The sequence below is a fragment of the Lethenteron reissneri genome, chromosome 44 (genome assembly GCF_015708825.2).
Source record: "Lethenteron reissneri isolate LAM-NWPU_2019-01 chromosome 44, ASM1570882v1, whole genome shotgun sequence".
In the NCBI taxonomy this organism is placed as follows: Eukaryota; Metazoa; Chordata; class Hyperoartia; order Petromyzontiformes; family Petromyzontidae; genus Lethenteron; species Lethenteron reissneri.
Genome location: NC_083822.1, coordinates 10,451,440 through 10,472,886, shown reverse-complemented (window position 1 = coordinate 10,472,886; position 21,447 = coordinate 10,451,440).

The following is a 21,447-nucleotide window of genomic DNA, read 5'->3' as shown; positions in this document are numbered from 1 at the left end:
TCCCGTCGAACACAGAGGGGTGGTGTCCTCTTATACGGAAGGATCCCCTGCAACAGGGGTCCTGTGTCTTTGTCTCCTCCGTGCTCAGCGACCGCTATATCCTTTCCACCAGCACGTGTGTCGCATCCACCTTGGGGCATACAGCCCAATACCGAGGTACAGTGTGTTCTCAGATTCACGCCGGCGGATATACTGTGTCCCGTACATAATGGAGTCTTATGGCGGAATCCATGTAATAAAAAATTTAAAATAATTGCATTTGAACGGTGTGCAACGCAATGCTGACTTGTGAAACATTACCTTGTGGTGTTCCACTTAAAATGGTGCACAAACAACAAAATGCTGAACGGATAAAAAGCATTGCCTTAAAGGAAATATTTAAGAGGTGACGTTTTGGGGAATGGCCTTTCGTCACAGCACGTAAATGAGTGCTCCGAGGAAGGGCTGTTGCCCAAAACGTCGCGTATATGCGATCTTGCCGAATGTGTTGAGGTTTTATTTTGTGCCTGTTGGCTGCGCAGAAGCGCCACGTGTCGGGCAGCCCCAGCTTTGCGATGTCGTGTGTATATTGGCATTGGATTCTGCGTTCCAAAATCGGTTTATGATTTCCGGTGTATTCATTTGTTTTGATTATATATACAGGGACTCCTACTTACAAACGAGTTAGGTTCCAGAGGTCTGTTCATAAGTCGATTTGTTCGTAAGTACAACTTTACTCCTGTCGATTCCAAACATGTTGTACGGCATGTACGCTAAACACGGGGAATGGCTTTAAAAGTTGTATAATCTCCTGTAGATGTAGACGCCACTGGTTCCTCATGTTCTGCAGATGTAGATGCCACCACCACCGCCATCTATTGCGCAGCGGTTGAACTTTTACTGCTCGTTCGTATCTCTGAAAGTTCGTAAGTCGAATGAAAGTTGGTAAGTAGAGGAGGTCCTGTATATCATTACAAGCTTTAAATTGCATACATTTGGTTTAAATGAAAATAGCGGGGTCTTAATTAAACATTCTGGGGCACCCCACTCTTGAACCACCGATTGGCAAAGTTGGCTACACATGGTGCGAAAGAAGTTCAACTTAAATACAACCAGCCCGTAATTTTGCGGACAGTGTACCATAACGGAGCCTCAGGCGCTCGGTTAATAACGATCTTGCTTATCATGTCACCGCTCGCGAGTCGTACCGCTCAATGTAACGTGTGCTGTTGGGTGAGGTGAGCAGCAAGAGAGCAAGGCGGCACGTGTGTTCCCCGGTAACTCCTGGCCCAACCACTGCTCCTACCCCAGTCGGCGTGCAACGTTGGACCAGCATTAGTTGACGTTGGGCCGATGTTGCTTGTCTACCGGGACCTCATGAAATGAGCCCCTGCCCTACAACCAAATCACCCTGAATTGCGCCTAAGGTGCACACTGGGAATTACGTAGAGAGAAAGAAAGAGAAATGCACGGGTTATAAAGCACATGCAAATTAGAGATTGCATCGTGACTGCACGTTAAGAAAAGTGGACTTTGGCAGGGCACGTCGGTAGAAGGTGGGATGATGGTCAACGGTCGAGTCGCAGCCCAAAAGTGGAAACACACTTGAAATTTTGTGATGAAATCAGCTCATGTGCAGATGCTATGTGTGGATTGTCACATCATAGGGCCGTAAGAGATGTCGACAGCTTGGAGAAACATTCCTCCAGTGAGTGGATTGACAATGACTGCTGCTGTTGATGTCCCATGCTGACACTGGTGTTTCCGCATTTGATATTTGATCAATGCTGTCTGTCAGCGCCGTGTTCCCCACCCCTTGCTCGGTGGTTAGTGATGCCTGGCTGCCTCCCACGGTCAAACAGCGGCCAGGGAACAGCGCCAGCACTCGGGGTCGATGCTTGGGCCATGCACCCATTCTGTCTCTCGCTCGTTCCTGCCTCTCTCGCTCACACTCCGGCCCTCCTCTTGCGCACATACTCAACGTGTTCTCTCGTTTCGTGGCAATTTCGCTTTTGTTTGTTTTTAATTTGTGCAAAAATTCGACGGCAAATTCCGCGGCGCGTGGGAGGGATGGCCCGGCAACGCTCGGGGGTGACGGGAGTTGGCCGCATACACACAGGAGTGAGATACGGCATAGGTGTACGTAGGAGCCAAGGTTATTGATGTCGCCGAGATGGGAAGAAATGTGCAACGTTTGGAGGAAAATAGGCGACACAGTTGAAGCGGCATCTCTAGCTCGGCTGAGTTGCCGATGTCCTTTGCACCGTGTGAGTGAGTTCGTGGGAATGCATAACACGGACGGTATACCATGAATGCCAGTGGCGAGTATGCAAATTGGTGGCGTAGCGTGATTGGTGGCATGGAACATACTCTTAGGTTTTTTCGGTAAAGTAACGTAGGTAAAAAAATAATAAAAATGAAATAATAATAAATGAAAATAACTAAATTAAATCACGACGTTTCGGAGGCAACACAAGTCTCCGTCTTCAGGTGGGACCGTCAGCCAAATTTACTGTATCAAGTGAAGGGAAATCCAAGAGACAAGATCTTATATACATGGAACATGGTACAAGGAATTTAATGTGGCCCACTTTCCAATTCGCCCCGCTACCGCACTCTTTGGAACCGAGTGCTTGGGCCCGGTGCAGTTGCACCACCTGCTATATACCGAGTGATGAAAATACTATAATGCATGTAACACAACATAACCTTATTCCAAGCCGACACATCATTAAACATGTTCAGCTAAAGTTACATGAACATACGCTCTATATATCAGACAACATATTTTTGACTCTCAAAGAGTACAGTATTGCACAAACGTTTACACTAAAGAGTAACGTATACATATAATTACAGTGAGTGACCTCGGTTATTTACCGTAGGGTAACCTTGGAGGGACCCACGCGAATAAGCTTGTGCGTGTCTGTGTGTGATACAATACAATGTGGTTTTACATAAGGGTCTTAAATATGTCCGCATCTCAAGTGGGCATATTTGTTGTATAGAGGCAGCCAGTCTGTGATGTTGATTGATGGTCATTACAAAGTGTGTCAACAAGGAATGTTAAACAAATTATATGTTGCTGCTGCTGCGTTGGCAGTCGTGCACAGTATAAAAGAAAACTCGACATTCGTCAATAATGTGCTGTTAAGAAGAGACCATTGCCTGACACGTCGACTAGGCCTGTAACCATTCAGGCCTCTTGATTTTTTTTTTTATAACCGTCAACATTACAGTCCGTATTTGATATAATAATCTGTTCTTCTTGTTTCCTGTTTTCCGACTCGCTTAATTGTCCTTAAGTGAAAGTAATATATTCTCTCGCGTGGGGGTAAGGCCTCATACAGCATTGGATTGGCAAAGGTGTAGCTAGGCATGTGCGCACATGATTAATCGATGCCTTGTGTGCCAACAGAGGCTGCTTCAGCACCCGCGCAGTGGACAGCGACTCCGCGTGCCACGTGGCGAGAGAGGGAGGAACACGTGGTCTCATCGGCGTGGCCTCCGCTCACCACGGTGGGTGTTTCACCAAAGCACAATGACCAGGCCTTCATTTCAGTTGGAGCTGTCTTGGGCTGAGCTCCAGAAAATAATTTCTACTCTGTCCCTCTCTCCCCCGACAACGGGGTTGGGGGTCTTGGGGAGTCGTGGCGGTAAGACGGTTGGAAGGCCTAGGGAAAAAAAACAACCCACGTTGTCGGCTGTGTTCCCCACGGTGTTCCACACACCCGTTGATGCTTTGTTAATATCGGAGACAATAATGCATTCATATTTTGGTCCACTTCCCCTTCCAATGTTTGCATTATTTGGGGTCCCCCCCCCCAACAAAAACAACTTAATACATTTGTCAATAACCTTAATAGAGGTTTTTGGTTTAGATCGCATAAATATAAATGTCTTAAACCCGCCACCACCCGACGCAGCCAATGAGTAAGGTTTGTCACGTGAACAAAACATGCCAATTCGTTACTAGTTCAGCACACCGGTGTGTTGGAGAGTAAACCCACAACATTTTACAATTCGAGTACGACGTTTCGCCAGTAATTTCAACCAGCCATCATCAGGCGACAGCCAGAGTTGCGGAGAAATCCTCCTGTTTCAATAGCACTGGCGTTGAAAGTAAAAAAATAAATATAGGTGACGTTTCGGGCAATTTCCATGATGTGCAATGAAGAAGGGCCATCGTGTGAAACGTGAGCTGTTAAATATTTTTCCTGCATTCACGTACAGTAGAATATTTTTTACGTATTTCTGAAATGACTCACTTGAGTGTGAATGTGTGAATAACCGATTTATATAATATTAATATGTTTAGAGTTACGCCACCGGAGCGCTATAATTGAATGCCTGACCGTATAACTTTACCCTGCATTTAATATCGAAGCCTGCAAACTCGTGTTCAACGGTTGCAGATCCACAGCCCGAGGTGCATACTGAACTGCAACTACAATCTGGTATATGTGCAACGTTGGTCTGACGTTGGCATGCCATTGGAATCGTTGGGCCAATTAATCCGACTGCATAGAGTATGCGATTAGCACGGTTGGCTACGTACGGAACAAAAGAAGGTCAACATACCTACATTCTGTGCCTCGCGTATAACGGGGTTTGTTGGGGGGCGAGGGGGGCCCCAAAACAATGCAAATATTGGAAAATGTAATAAAGTCACACTCCCAAAGCTTTAAAATTGCACAGCGTGCAAATCAATAACCGACTTGTATTGATAGAGTGTGGTACTTGTAAATCAATACGAATATGAAGAGACAGATATATGACCGAGGGGAGTTGTCTCTGTGTACATTCTGTTACTTATATTCTCAACAACGACGCTCATGATTATTTTACTAAATATTAGGTGGTGTTGCTGCTGCTGCTGTGTTGGCAGTGGTGCACAGGCACAATCAACAACAACTCAACACGTGTCAATAGCACTGGCCTTTAAAGTGAAAAAAACATAGAATAGTCGATGCTTCAGGCAATTTTCCATTATGCGCGAAACGTCATCTTTTAAATATATTTCCTCTTAAGGCCGCAGTGTTATTGAAGAATGTGTTGAGTTTTTAATTATTGTTACTCGTGAGCTGTGTCTTCATAATTGCGGTATCGTCTCAGTTTAGAATTGTGCTCTACAGTAACCTAGCTTAGCCATGGATTGTGCCATCCATAGGCCATTGCAGTGACACACATGGGTTGAGTGCACTACCGTGATTAACATTTATTTATTTCGCGTGGGAAGCCACACTTTGTGTCTGCATTGAGATGCTTGGCCAACAACAATTGTGTATTGCTTTTTAGCTATGGGGAAAGCAGAGAACTTGGAGGAAGCCCATGCAGAACAGTGGCAGAACATACAAACAGAAAGATGCCCGAGTCTGGTATCGAACCTAGGTATTTCACTGTGAGGCGCAAGTGTGACCACTGCACTGCCACTCTTCTGTTCTGCCCGAGTGTTGTTAACCCAAAAGCGTTCTCCAGTACACGGTGTCGCTAAGATGCGCGTCGTATCTGGCCTGCGGGCTGTCGGTTTTCACCCCTGGTGTACATGAACCAATTACATCTCGTACAACCTATACGAATCCAGAGTATCCTATTTTCACAATTCTATTTCATGTATCCTGAGCAAACATCGTCTACTTACATCGATACATCGATGCGGTGTTACGTGCGTATTCATTACAGTGTTGGGTGTATGATGCTGTAGCTGGAGGAGCGTTTGTGTGACAGTGATCGATAGCTGCCTTTGAGCCATCACTTTCAGCCAAGTTTCAGCTGTGGTATAGGTCCCATTGCATTCAGATCTCCTAGCCGTGGCTTCCACATAGGGTACAAACTAGAGACCCTATCGCTACCTTGCAGGACAATAGAGTTTTTTTTAATTGTCCAAATGGCATGGAGCGGTGGTGCAGTGGTTTGTGTACTGTGCCAAGAACCTGGCAACACAAGGTCGACTACCAGCTAGAGCTAAATCCATGGCGAATGATATCTGAACTGGTCCTGGGCCTTCCCACCTGTCACAAACTTGCACCGATCAGTGTGTCTAAGTATGGTCAAACAACCCCCGTGGTCGACACATAACCTTGCTGATCTCGTCAAGGAGCCTAAACGATCACGCGAACTCTGGTCATCCTCGCAGCGGCTTTTGGCTGGCCATCGAACAAAGGCAGTCACTGCATCGCGTGCTTTTAAATGCGCTTCTTCGGCCGTCTGGAACGCTCTTCTAATATTAGAAAGCCACTAGAGCTATGCACTTAAATTTAGATTGAAAACTAATTTCTTTAGAATTTATTTTTGTGTTTAGTTTGTTATCCGTCCCCCGCACCTCAGATATTAACACAATTGGCTACGTATGGCGCAAAAGAAGTTCAACATTCATAGATACAGACAGTGCAGTTAGGCCTTCATCCAGTTGTGGATCAACAAAGGGCTGTTTGTGTCTAAACGCGACTATGTCTCAGGAAGCTGCGCACAAGAAGGAGACATGCACCGTGGGTGATTTATGGGCAATGTTTTTTGGAGCACATATTTTAAACAAATCCCTGTGGACAATTTAACATGTTTGATTGATCCATGATGACAGAGCCTGTCATGAAAATAGTGAAAATGTAAAAGTAAGTGCTCCAAGAAGCCCAAGTGACAATGCCTGTTTTTCTGCCAGCGCTGATAGCCGTGCCACCGTGCCACCGTGCCACCGTGAAACGGCCACAACTTGTTACGGTATGGGCCATGTAGGGCAGGGGTGGGGGGAGTTGTTTTTCGTCCTTCCCCCGCACCTCTGATTAGCACGGTTGGCTCCGTTCAACATACCTACATACGTAGGAATAGGACTATCAAATAATTTCCGGAGGCAATCGTTCGCCAACACAAACATCTCGGTCACTACTGTCACCGCAAGACGAGCTCGGTAAATGTGCCAATGTTGGGCAACGTTGGCATGTGGTTGGAATTGTTGGACCAACATTCCATGTTTACTGGGAGGCTCTGGCAGTGCCAGAAGTGACTTGCACACTTACACGTACATCGTGCATACACACCAAAACCAAAAGACAAAGATCCCCGTATAGCCTTAACAGGCTTTTGGGGCAAGTGCTGCTCATGAGGACCTATGAAGGCTGGCACAGCACACGAGGGGGTGGGTGGCCAGCATCAAGTCCGGTCGCCTTTTTCTCTCTTTGGCAATGTTTACACACTACACGAGGTACACTTTTGAGGCTGAGTCGACCTAGGGGAGGCCCAAGACAGTTTCAGATAATCGTCACTGGTATTGGCCGTGAGTGGGAATCGAATCGGTTCATAGCAAAGCGCGCCAAATGCCCCCCCATACAAACCATAACACCGAAACACATATGTCATACATACCACATTCCAGGTGTGGAGAACCTTTTTTTTTAATTGAGGGTCCAAAAGGGCATTTCAAGCAACCTTAGAGGGCTGTAGATTAATGCACACATCTCAGCCACATCTGTCGCTGTAGGGGCCCTTGTAGTAACAGAAGTACTATTGAATAGGTCAAATACATTCCCTTCTCGTATTCTATTAGAGTGGCAAAGACACTTGCTGTGACTTGAATATCGTTTTGTGTTCCATTTCAAAGAGGTTGGCCTTGTGTGGCCATAGGGCGTATGAAATTAAGTTGCACGCCTTATCTGCCCAACAGGCCTGTGAAACGATCACAATTTGCTGTAGGTGAAACTGACCGCTGTGCAGTGTCTGCAGGACATCAAGCCACAGCAAAACTACCCTAATCTACACCCCAATGACTGGATTTACTTTTGCACTCAACAGGGTCAGGTGCAGGTTGGTGAAGTGGGGCCTTAGTTGTGGCCATAAATGAACACAGAGAGATACCCAGTGAGAGGGCAAATTCCACATCTTCAGTGCCGGAGTTTGTAGTTGTTGTGAAGTTTATTTTGTCTAACCAGGTCAAAACTCACGAGACCAGGATGAGTTCAATTTACAAGAGTGACGTGAGTTACAAAACCGACAAAAGCCAAACAAATAAAATAAAGTACAGCAATGAAGTAAATAAATCAGAACAAAAACCAAAAAAAAAACACTAAACACACGAGGCTTAGCACTGGCAAGGCACTGTACACCTTCACCGCCTGACTTCTGTAAGGCTTGTACAGCAGGGATCGTAAAGCGATTCTAATGGGAGTTAAATTGATGTGCGTAACCTATATCTGCGCCTTGCGTTGCAGTTCCTCGAGGCCCTCCCCACTCGCCCACCGCCCACCTTGCAGGTCCTTGGCGCACGCACGTACTGAGAACGTCTCTGCAATATTCAACACGCGTCACATGGCCTCTCGTCGCACAGCCCGCTTTGTGTTTCACGTCGGTGGCATTTGTTAACGACGACGGCGATGACGTAGACCTGCCTCACAACCCTTAACCGTTTAGAACACCAATTTCTCGCTGCTGCGCTCAATGCTGGATGCTTTCGGTGAAAACGTGACGAGTTCCCGCGCGGTCGCTTGCGCTCTCTCGCCGCTCTCTCGCCCTTTCGCCCGTGGCGCAGTAACTCGGCATCCGTGTTGCCTTTCCTGGCAAATGGAGGCTTCGTTGCGCGAGCACCGCGGTTCCGAGCGGCGAGCGCCGCCGACGCGCTTGTGGGACCGGCGCTCGAGAGAGCTTTTTGGCTTGCCATGCGTAGTCTAGTATTTTTTGTTTGCGTGCGCGTTTGTGCCAGCACGTGTTGTGTGCGTGTGTGTGTGTGTGTGTGCACGCGTCGCTCCCCGCCCCCATGGCTGCCCCCGCTGCCGGAGCCCTAATTTGGCATTTCTCCAGTCAGGGGTTTTGTGCCCGCGCAACCATTTTGTCGCGCGCTGCCGTCGCAAAATGGCGTCTGAACACGGAGTGCCCCCCACCCCTACCACCGCCTGGCATCGGAGGGTCCAGCATGACGCCTAGTTTTGTCTTCCCACCCCCCCCCCCTTTTGAACCGCACCGCCGATTGTATATCCCGAACGTCGATTTTGATCGCTTCGTTTGTTTGGTGATTTTGTGTTACCGCAATTTTCCCTCGTTATGGCGGTGCATTATCCGGCAGCTTTATAGTTATTATTTTTATTATTCCACTGGCTCGCCTTGCTCCGCATGTCTGCTGTCGCTTAGCGCAATTATTCGTTTTGTGTGTGAGACTGTGCTCACAACTTTAGTTTATGCTCGTAAAAAAAACCACGCTAATTTCAAAGCAAGCGAAATCATAATTCAGTACCTACCCAAACTGCCGCAGGTCGTACTCCCCATGTGACCCAGCATATGGTTGATGTGCTCGTGGACAATATTGAAATTGTAATTCTTCGATTAGCCGGCGTAATTACGGCCCGCGTACTTTCCGGCGTGACTCTGCATGTGGCGGAGCGCCGTGGCGCTTTGCACGTGTGGTGCCTGGACGTTTTTTTTTCTTTCTTCCTTTCTTTGCAAAATGACGAGCGACCCGGCCCTCTCGATGGCCACCCGGTGGATACTTGGATGTGACCTCTGGGTTGACGAATTGTGTTGGATCTGTTTTACTTCGTTTTTCCTCACCAATTTAAAGCAGACGTGTCTAACATCAGCAAATTCTGTAATTCTTCAATCATATTTCCAGTTTAAGTATTTACAACATGAACATCTCGCATTAAAAGTCGAGTTTTTTGCACAAATTTTTATGTTTGGTAGTTGTGCCACAATTGTATTTTCGGAACTCTTAAGAGGAATATGCTATTTTGTGTGCTGTGAAGGAGGGCCATTGCTTGAAACATCACCTTTATATTTTCTTATTTCAAGGAAACGTTATTGACGAGTATGTTTCGTTTTTTTTCCGCTACGCTTTTGTACAACTGCAAACGCAAGCAGCGCCACCAAATAATTAGCTTAAATTAAATGCCACTGATTTGTTTCGTCAGTGACGGCAGAAATAAGTAATCATCATCTTGTGACATCCAATATTACTAATGTATCGACACTACTGTGAACGTAAAGACCATCAATATCTCGGCCAGATAACGAGCTACCTGCTTGTTTGCGGCATTACCCAAAATGTGACATTTTCAAGTTGTGCCACTTAACACATTTTTTAAAATTTTACAAACATACAAATTCCCAAACCTCATTTTAGCCGTGATCGTGATTTTTTTTTTTTACGGAAGAGAAAGACGCATTTTTTCGTGCGATGCGTGAACGGTGCGCGAGTGCCATTAGTGAGAAGGGAGTGCCACACATGAGCCGGGGCGACAAGTTTCCGCTCCAGCGACTCCGAGTTACGGACGCTGCTGTACGCTGGCTGCCAAGCCCTCGAGTCGCCGTATGCATCCCTTTTTTGTCAAATAGTTGGACGCTACGGTGGCTAGGAGATGTGAACTACCTCGCCTGGTATACAGGAGGTCGTGGGTTCGATCCCGACCCTGACGCCTGCTGTGTATTTGGAGTTTGCGTGTCTCTCTCTCATCATCATCACGGTGGCTAGGAGATGTGAACTACCTCGCCTGGTATACAGAATAGTCGTGGGTTCGATCCCGACCCTGTCGCCTGCTGTATATTTGGAGTTTGCGTGTCTCTCTCTCATCATCATCACGGTGGCTAGGAGATGTGAACTACCTCGCCTGGTATACAGAAAGTCGTGGGTTCGATCCTGACCCTGTCGCCTGCTGTATATTTGGAGTTTGTGTGTCTCTCTCTCATCATCATCACGGTGGCTAGGAGATGTGAACTACCTTGCCTGGTATACAGAAAGTCGTGGGTTCGATCCCGACCCTGACGCCTGCTGTATATTTTGAGTTTGCATGTTCTCCCCGTGGTCGCGCGATGTTTTTTCTCCGGGTCCTCCAGTTTTTTCCTCCATATTTATAATCGATGTACATTTAAAGCAGTGGTTCTTCTTAACCTGCGGTGCACGCACTCCCTGGGGGTGCGAGATGCCCTTTCTGAGAACCAAAGCGGTACAGGCTGCAGGAAAGGTTAAGAACCATTGGTTTAGAGTATTTGGCTGCTATAACTTTCCACGTAATAAGCTACTTCGTTGAGCTATCATTTGTGGCCAGGTCGCTTCTGAAAAATATCTGTATAGCTCAGTGGGCCTTACTTGGTAAAATAAAAATAGTTTAGTTTTTATTTTAGCTAAGACGCTCTTTTCTAAAGGCGACCAGCCCAAACCGGCAAGCGCGTTCCATGGGGAGAGGGGGAGTTTACTGGGGTTACATCGAACAAAAGCAGGGAAATACTATAAACATGACTAATAAACAACCAAAACTCTGTGCAGTGGAATCCTAGCCAGTGATCCAAAATGAGCACGTTATGCACGCCGCGAGCCAGAGGAACTCGCGTATGAGGTTGAAAACGGCATTCATTGACGTCTTGTCAATTGCCTGCTGGATGAGGGTCTCTTCACACCATGCGGGTTGAGGGTGTGGGGCTATTTGCACATCCTTCACCTTGCCGGTCAGTGTGGTTTGGTGAAAGCTGAGCAGCGTTGACGTTCGTAGCAAATAAATACAGCACAACAATGGGTTTTGTTGCACTGCCCTCGACTGACAATGTGGTACCACAGCCCATAGCGCACCTGTTATGTACGTGGGTCACCTATCCGAGCGGTGCTCAGTCTCAGCCCTGCCTGACGAGTTCGGGTGCATTACGGGTGATTTTGGTCACAGGCTGTGGGTAAACCGGACCGAGGTAATTTCAGGGCAGACGTGGTTTTAACCCGGATTTTAGGATTGGGCGCTACCTGGTCCTGGTGTCGCTGCAGCGGAGCGTCCAATGGCGCTGGTGCGGAGTGATTTATTATTCATGAGGCGCGGTCGGGCTTTTTGTATTGCTGCTGCTGCCCCTTCAGGCAAAATCCGAAAATATAGTTGTGCGTTCACGTTTAATTTGCGTTTCTTCTCCATCGATACTTAATGTGAAGTCACGTAGACTTTGGAGTCCAATATTTTCGCCTTAAATTTTTTTTGACGACTGCTCGTCGAGCCGAAAGCAATGGGCTTGCTTGTTATTTTAGTTCCGTTCGCTGTAAGCATCTGAACTGAGAGAAAGCGATGTGATTTGTCAACAGGAAGAAAGGATGTTGCCTAACCTGGCAGCTCAACTTTCGCGTCTCGGCTCGAATTCCTCGTCTCGGGCTGAGGGTAGAGGCCAAGTGAAGCCATGCCATTAAATATTTGGGCAGCATGTGTGTAGATGATGTTATATTATGAGGCTATATTATCCTGAAGCAATTCTTATAGGCGCCGAATGAAGACGATATTGGTAAAACATAAAATTAGTAGGATTTCTCTGGGACGTGAATCACAATTTTTTTATAAGTCCAAAATAATAGTAACGGCCAAACCGCACGGTTGCATTACTGGAAATTGCGTGATATGAAAACAGCGATCTAGGTTGGTGTAGGCCTCAAGCATACTCCACCGTCACGTAATAGCTTTAGTTTCGTCCGAATTCAAATTCTGTGAATTTGGAAACGCAAATTTTTGCGCGTTTGATATTCCGTGCACGATCGCGTAAATGTGCATTCACCGAAACATTTTCTAAAAACCGCAAACGCTCGCTACGCGCCCGCGTCGAGTGCGCACGCGCCGACTCGGAATCAGACGCTAGATTTGTGGAGCGAACTCGCGACAGTTCCGTGCTGTGACGATCGCAGGCCAGGTGGCACTTTTCCAAAACCCGCTTGCGGTTTTGTTTGTCGACTGAAATCCTTCGGTGCAGTTGTGGTAAACAAGAGTCGTCGAGACAAGGCGACCGGTGCGACCGTGACGGGAGGAAGCTTAGAAGCGAACCTTTGCGATTCTACAGCGAGGCCCTCTGCGAAAACCGGCGCTATCGCGAGGCCGCGGCGGCGGTGGCGGCGCGGCCGCCATCTCTGGGCCGGGCGTGTGTGCGGCGACGGCGTACATACGTACGTGTGTGCGCGCGCGCGCTCGATCCAATCCCCACGGTTCCTTGACGCACGCGGAGAGACGCGCAGACCCCAGCACGCACCACGCCCGCGCCAGTGAGTGGGCACCGCGGAGACGCAGCGACTCGCAGCGCCCGCGCCCACGCGACGCGATCGCTCCTTGCTCGACTTTTTATTATTCCTCACCGCCGCTTCACGTCGGCGATCGGACAGCGCTGTGACGACGAGCCGGCGCTCGCGACTGAACCAACTTCGATATCGCTGCCAACAACTCGCGGCGCTAACAAACAAAAAAACCCGCAAACGAGCGATCGAGAGAGAGAAAGAGGGCAGCAGGGGCGGGAGAGAGCGGGGACGCAAGAGGGCGAGGGGGGCAGCCGGAGGAGGAGGGTGTCTCCAGGTCCGGGGGTTTCTCCTCGCCCGAGCCAGCCGGAGCGGGGCGGAGGCGGCGGAGAACGCCCCAGCCCTGGCACGCGCGTGGCAGCTCGTGCGGGGCGCGCTGGGAACCGGCGCTCCGTCTGTCGCGTGCGACTGAAACCCTTCCAAGGAGAGCTGTGATAATCGTCGGCCCCCCCCTACACCCCCCCCCCCCATCCGTCCGTCTGTTGCAAAAGGTAATCAACGCTCGCTTAATTAGTACCCATATTTGCGGAATGCGCGAACGTGGATTTCTTTCGGGAGATGCAGTGCTGTTTTTTTATTTTTGCTTCTCCACTCTCATTCCCTCCCTGACCCCAACCCCACCTCGCCGACTGTCCCCCAACCCATGCCCCCTGCCCAGCCTCCCCTTCCATTGCAAACCCCCCCTCTGCACCTCCGGGGCGCGTGTGCGACACGAGAGCTGCGCGACGTGGCCTGGATTGCGTCGTGGGCCCCGTGGCGGCGGTTGCGATGGTGGCGGCCGCAGCGGCTGCGCTGGCACGGCGAGCTGGCACGAAGCGTGCGATCCACGCCCGCTGCCGCCGCCACCGCTCGGCACGAATGTTAATGCCGCCCGGCGCCCTGCCCCCCCCCCTCGTTCCCACGCTTTTAATTGTGCTTAATTTTTTTTGTTGTTGTTCCACCCGATGTTGTGCTGAAGAGTGATGGGCTCGCCGCTCCCTGCCGGTCCCACTGCGCCGCCCCTAGACCTTCCCTCCCTCCCGTGCACGCCGATCGCGCCGTTCGCCCGGCGTCTTGCTTTTCTCTTGGCTATTCTTTCAGCGCAGGCGCGCTGCCAAGAAGTGTGCATAATCGTGATTAGCAGTAATACGCGTACTCGCCTTGTTTGTCTCCCTCCCCCTCCCCCGTGCGCTTAATGAGGACCGAAAACAATTAATTGTCTGTGTGGCGGCGAGCGTTGATTGGTAAGAGAACGGCCACGGGGAGAGAGAATTTTTTTTTTTTACGGCATCGCTTCGCATCCTTCTATCCAACATGGCTGCCCGGCTGTAACGGACTTGGAGAGATTTTTTAGGATAGCTGTGTGAGAATTTGAGGGCGCGACGGCGCGGAGCAGTGGGGTGGCGATGGTTGGTGCGGGTGGGCGCGCTTTTGTCGTCGTTGCTGTCGTGTTTTGTGACTATCGCTCTGCGAATCCAACGCGGCGCGGGCGCAAGCCGAACCTCGCGGCGATGAGTTGCGGCGCCGCTCGCGGCCGCGGCGTTGGCGGCGTTGGCGGCGTTGGCGGCGGTGGCGGCGGCGTCACCGCCGGGGGTTTTTTGCGAGCGATCGCGGTGACGCCATCGGTCCCCGGGCGCGACGAGCATCGCCGCCGCCGCTCTAAATTTTTTAACGGCGCGGCCGCTAATTAGCCAGCGAGGGCGTGCGCTCGCGCGGCGGGTTTGTGGCAACCGAGCCGCGGCGCTCTCCCGCAGCCCCAACTTGCTGGAGCGGATTTGCGAATTTTGCTATGAGCTGAACAAAGGGGAGCACTTCGTCACTCGTCGTTAATTGGCGGCATTGTCGTTACTAATGTAAACACGTCTGTACGCGGTGCAGGAGGTGCCTGGACGTGGTCTTTAACGGGGTAAGGGTGCGGGTGGCGCACCGGCGTGTGGGCTTAGTTTTTTTTTCTTAAACAGGGCACGGTGTTACCGTGCCTGTGCCGTGAGTGGGGAGGAGGGGCGGATGGGGCAGGCGTCTTGCAGGATGCCCGTCCAGCTTGTCGGCGTTAATTAAGGAGAGCGATTGTCTCGTCTCCGCGCGTCGCGTGGCCTGGGCTCGGGGGTCATCGCGGTGTTGCCAACGCCGCCATGGCACAGAGGCTGGCACCACGGTTAACGTCGGCGCCGGAGCCTTGCGTCCCGTTACAGTTCGCCGTTTGTTTCCGAGGCTCGGCGACGCGTCGAGGCGCGTGGCGTCGTGGAACACATCGACTGTGCTGGCGGCGGCGGCGACGGCGGCGGTGGTGCGGATTCCAGGAGCGGAGTTGTTCGCGCCGCCGACCCACACTCGCGTCCGGCACGGCGGAGCTGCACGCAGAGGACTCACGTTGCCGCACCCTGCGCTCCTGATACTGGCCGCGGGAGTGGGGGGCGGGTCAATAAACAAGTAACATTTCATGGGTAGTCTACACTTGGCAATCTTAAAGCATAACTGCCTCTGACCATGGGAATGTGGAATTTCTATCTCTGGATCGGGGTCTACTGCGGGAGGTGACCGTCGCCGCATTTCTCGTGTGAGCAGGGAGCCGCCGACTCGTATCGCAAGTCGCCCAGCTGGCGTGCGCGGCGTTAAGCCGCGGCAGTGTCCGGCGCGTGCGGGGTCACGGAAGGCCGACCTCGGGGCGGCTGCTCTTGCGGTGTCCGGCGCGGCTCGCGCTACATCGCCTTGCAGCGACGCGGCGCCGTAGCACGGAGACCCCTCCCGCCGTCGGCCGCGTTCTTAGCCGCGTTGGTTGTTTGCCGGTGGCGTCGTCTTGAGCACATTTTTGCCATTTGTGGTTTCGTGACATCCACGCAGCCGCCGTCACGTCAGTAGAGTGCACTGCGGTGATGCCTGACGTTGTCTTTGTTTTGTCGATTCTGAGATCATCAGCCACAGCTAACATCTGCTCGCCAATCACTGCTCAATCTGCTACCGCTAATATTATCGTTACAGGGCTTTGTTACTCAACTGCGGAATGAATTGCCTCCCCACGCCGTGTTGGTCGTGGCGGTTTTTTGACGCGTACGTTCCCAGCCACGACGTAGCACGAGTGGCACGGTGCCCTGAGATGCTGAACGTAATGTATTTGCTGTTCTCTCACCGCACTGGTCAGCACTTGGTGGTTAATTACAGGGTTGGTGAGTGGGTGGTCAGGTCAGGTTTAGTTCAGCTCAAGTATCATCTCCCACTGATGTTAGCCGTGGCTGTGAATCAAACTCTGGATTTGTAGGGGAGTGCGCGAACCACTTCACCACTGCTCCACGAGCACTGGTTATGAACAAAATAATATAATACAATATAATATGACGAAACTATTTCCGAATGTGATTTTGTTTCCCATCACTTTGAGCTGGCGCGGCCCTTGCTGATGTTTGTTCAACTCTGTTCGTGTTTTCTTTTGGGTTTATTTTGTCCGTGTTTGGCCCCCCGACAGCTTTCCAGTCATTGTACCGCCGGCATCGGTTAAAGAACCAGCCCCAGTTCCTTCCCAGAAATCACCGCAGGCATCAGAGCAGCGCTCACCGGCGGCAGCGGTGCCTTACCCCCCCCCCCCCCCTTGTGTAAGCCTGGCTCCTGGGCCTCTCAAGCCTGTGGGCCCTGATGCAGTTGCACCGCCTGCGCACTCCTCAACTACGGTACTGAACCATGGGTAAATACGTGGGTCTCCGTGTGAGTCTTAAGGCATGCGAGTCTTAAAGGTCTCTACATGTGTCCGGTAGCGTAGCGCGGTTGGAATTGGCCCTTGTGTAAGGGAATGAAATGCGCCCCACCCCTGTCTGCTTCCTCCCCCCCTCTTCGGAGCCCAGCGCCTCGGCCCCTTTGACCCGTGCACCCCGGTTGCAGTTGCACCGTCTGCGCACTCGAGAGCGCACGCCACCGGCCGAGAGAGAGGAATATTTTCCATCGTAAGCCTGTGCTCACATCTGCGGGGAGGTTCGGCTTCTGTGCTGAGTTTGGCCGCGCCAGTATGGCAGCGTATTTGTATTGTTTCATTTCCTCACGGGCAAGAGACGCAGGTGCATGGTGAGGGGAGAAGGTGACACCCGCTGCTGCTATAGCTGTGTAGAGTTCCCAGTCAAAGATCACTCATGGGTGGCTGAGCCCTCAAGAAAATAAAGAGGGCGGTTGGGCCCCTGGGTCAGACGGTTTGGTTAGAATGGGCGATTGGGCCTTGGACCCCGGAGTTTGGTTAATAGGCAGCTGAGCTATGGAGTTTGGTCAGGAGCGACAGTTGGGTCCCCTGGTCTTCGGTCAGAATCGGCGGTTGGGCCTCTAGGCCAGAGGGTCCTTGTCGAAAGGGGCGGTTGGTTGGTACCGTAGGATTTCGCTCGGTGCGTTGGCTGGGCTCCGGCGCAAAGAGAGTGGCGGCTAGAAGGTTTTGCCGCGGGGGTTTGGCCCTGGGGGATGTCTGGGCGAGCGGGTCCCAGGGAGGGGCGTCTGGGCGCTGGGTTGGGAGGAGGAGCGGGACAGAGGGTGGGGGGTGGTGGAGCTGGAGTCTGGCCTGTCGGGTGCCAGCCAGGGCTTGGCAGGTGTCCAGGTCTGGCTGCCTGGGGTGGGGGCAGGGATGCGGTGCGGTGGTGGCGGCAGCGGCGGTTGTGGTGTGGGGGAGGAGGGGGGCGGTTGTTGATCACAGCGGTGCTTGCAGGGTGATTAATTTACATGCAGAGGATGAGGGCTGAGAAAATGCACCAAACTGGCTTGGGAAGAGATTGAGAAGAGCCCCATTGAAAGAGGTTAAGCCGAGGAGGGAATCACAGCAGATCGGGTAGCAGATTCGATTTCCTTTGTCAGAATTGAGATTGAGCCTCCAAATACCGTACGCTTTTCAGAGGGGGAAGGAAATGAATGAGGGGCCCAATCTAGAGGCCGTACGGCAGGAGTAATTAGTTGCATTAATTGGTCCGGGGACATTTTACGGAGGAAACCGACGCACAGCGCGGGGATGCTCGTTCATCCGGGCGCAGCCCTGCGCTGCCGCAACGCTCCGCGTGGATGCCGCCACGATCGTGGCTCCACACCGGGGCGGTGCGGGAATGCGATCCGGGGGGCGATGCACTGCAACGTGCTGCACCCTTGCCTCTCGCGCTGTCCGAGTGCGGGGTTCTGAACGGCTCCCTGGTTCTGCTGTCCCCTGTCCCGCTGTCCCAAACGCAGGACGGGCAGCGCTAGCGAGGAATGTGGCGGAGAGTAAAGCGATTCTCAGCGCCGCGGCTCTCGTGCCGTCTGCTCGCGCGCGGCTTTAGCGCCGGAACCACCGTGGGATTTGGGTGTCGCGAAATGGCCGCTCTGCGCCAACGCTCGTCGCGTCCCGACGGAACCTCCCCGAGCGCCGTCCGCTGGCGCAGGCAGTGCCGAGTCAGCGCTATTTCCACGCGCCATTGTTCGTGGTTGCCCTCGATCGTGCTGACCGAACCTTGCTCGAGAAGCCGAGACGTTTCGGTCAGCGGCGACGTTTGATGGCGTCCGTGGTGCCGTACGATGGCGCTCGCTGGTGCCTAGGCGCCGCTCGGTGCAGGAAGATCTCACCGGTGCGTCGTGAGGCCGATCTTTTCTTTCTGCAGATGGAAGAAGAGCCCTGAGTAGAATGAGTACAATGTGTGGGATTCACGAATAATCTTGGGGCGAGATTTGAAATGATGTGGCCAGGTGTGTTTTTATGGATCTGGTTTTGGCAATTTTTGTGTTTTTTATGCCGGAGCGAGTTGGGAGGTTGGGGTTTGGGGGAGGAGGTGTGTGTGGCCGGGCCACGCTCGTTGGGGTGCTCATAGAGCCAGATCAAGGCAGCACTTCCACCAGCAGCAGCCTCTTGCAAACACGGACAGAATTTATTTTAAGAACATTATGTTGTAATTATTACTTTCGTCTGAAGTTATTCCGCACTTCACGGCACAATAAGCTAAACAATGCTGAGTTGTGTAAAAAAAAATCATGCAAACAACTCAAAATAATTTAATGGTAATTAAAAAAAGTACACGTAATTTATGGGTTTTGAAAAGTTTTAACTTCCCTAATCGCATGCACCTGGCGAAATACGTCTGTGGGTGCAAACGTACACATTCAAGCGACTGCAAACAACAACAACAAGCGTAACGATACCAATGGTCATGCGTTACCCACAATGCTTTGGTAAACTCGAGCGTCTCCTTCACCGGACGTCATTAATCGACGTTGGTCTTTGTCCCCTTCGTCGCTCGCCAGACCACACGTGGCGTCGCTCATTCGTAGGTCGCTGCTCAGAAATCAAAACACGTGGCTTGTAAGGCGCCGTCATTAAGTCGTCGGATTAAATAATGCGGCGCATTCGGCGCTGGCAAACGTCGATAAACACGTCTCACGTCGGGCTGCGCGCGCTCTTGTGTGCGGCTCTTCTGCCCACAAAGCTGAAACTCATAATGTGATTATGTTCTCGCCTGGTGTGGACAGTTTTAATCAAATTATGTCAATTACATGCTCTGTAATTAAATAGACGTCTAATTGACACGCAACGCCCGTGCCACGTTTTCCTGGGGCCGGCGAGGGTGAATGCGGATCGTGGTTACACTGCTTCTTCCATATTCGATCGCAACACAAGCGGTTGATGACCGCTTGTGTTGCGATCGAAACTTCATGGTTTTTTGTTATTTTCTTTGAACCTATAAAGGTGACTTTACCGAAGGACCCAAAGAATATGAATTCCTGCAATCACGAAAGCTTTAAGTCAAGATTTTCTCCTTCCCTTTTGGGTCTCCACGATCCCCCAGTGCAATTTACCGGCCAAGGGCCAATCCACTGTAAAGCCACTCTCCTTACGAGTGGTAAACGATTTTGTCAAACCGTGCATCTCGCTCACCCCTCGTTCTCCTAAACCTCTCTGCGTTTGGCACCAGACTGCTGCCGGCCTTCTTGAGCGGCTCCGTATCCTTGTGGGCATCTCCGGAAAACTTCTCTGCCGGTTCCGCTCGTACCTCGCAAACCGCGTCTTCTGCACTTCCACGCGAGGCCTGACTCTGTAGTCCTCTCGAGAGGCCCCCGTGCCAAGGTGTCCCACAAGGTTCCGTCCTTGGCCCTCCAGATAAATCTCCTCCCACTTTGCATGTTGACCGTCACATCTGTGGTTATGCAAGCCAGCTCCACATTGCCACTGAGACCATGCAAGCCAGCCTGACTGTGCGCTCTGGCATGCTGGCTTGGATGCAGCCTCACCGTGGATTTGGTTCTGTGTTCTTCCAGCGAAATGTTTGCGAAACTGATACCATGGACCGTTCATTCTGAGTGTGTTCCTTTTAAACTCTGTCAAAGATTCAAAACATTGAAGTTGTGATTATGATCTCCCCACGCTTCTCAATTCTGCACAACCTTAGGCCTCCATCTGCACAACTTTTCCCATATCCCCCCAGTTCCTTACACAGCTGCTGCTGAGACCCTCACCTATACCTTAATCACAGCCCTCACCTCCCCCACATCCCTCACCTCCCCACGTCCCTCACCTCCCCACGTCCCTCACTTCCAAACGCCAGATGACCCCGAATTCCATTGCCAGATTTCTCACCCACACCCATGAACGAGACCACGTCTCTTCAATACTCCGATCCCTCAACTGGTTCCCAATCCTGTCCTGGAACAATTTTCAAAATGACACTCAACGTCTTCAAGATCCTCCATGGACTCGCCCTGTCTACCTCTCCCCTCTCATCTCACTCTACTCTCTTCCATGCACTCTCCTACCACTCCTCTCTCATCTCACTCTACTCCCCTCCACGCACTCTCCTACCACTCCTCTCTCATCTCACTCTACTCCCTCCACGCACTCTCCTACCTCTCCCCTCTCATCTCACTCTTCTCTTCTCCATGCACTCTCCTACCACTCCTCTCTCATCTCCCTCTACTCCCCTCCACGCACTCTCCTACCTCTCCCCTCTCATCTCACTCTTCTCTTCTCCACGCACTCTCCTACCACTCTCTCATCTCACTCTACTCCCCTCCACGCACTCTCCTACCACTCCCCTCTCATTTCACTCTTCTCTTCTCCACGCACTCTCCTAACTCTCCCCTCATATCTCATTCTACTCTCTCCCAGGCACTCCCTGCTCGCTGTAGAAGTCCCCCAGTCAACTTTCACTGATTGGTAGGTTGTCCCTTCTTCCCTGCTGCCCCTGTGGTCTGGATCTCCCTTTCCTCAGCCGTCCGTGTTGATTCAAGTCCAAGCTCAAGACCTTCCTTTTTCCCCTCCGCCTATGAATGGCTGCCTCTCTCTGTAAAATAAACATCCTCACTGTCCCTGTGTACAGCACCTTGGCATTTAGACGTGATATAAAACCACATCGTAATCCATCTTGAGGCTAGGGTGTCCGTGCAGGCATCGTGATGTGTGAATGTGCGAGAGGGTCGTGGCTGCTAGACTACATTCCCAACAGTGGGCAGAGCAGCAAAATCCGTCGTTGTACTGTACTATGATCCAACGTCTAAGCTCCCTGACCTTCACA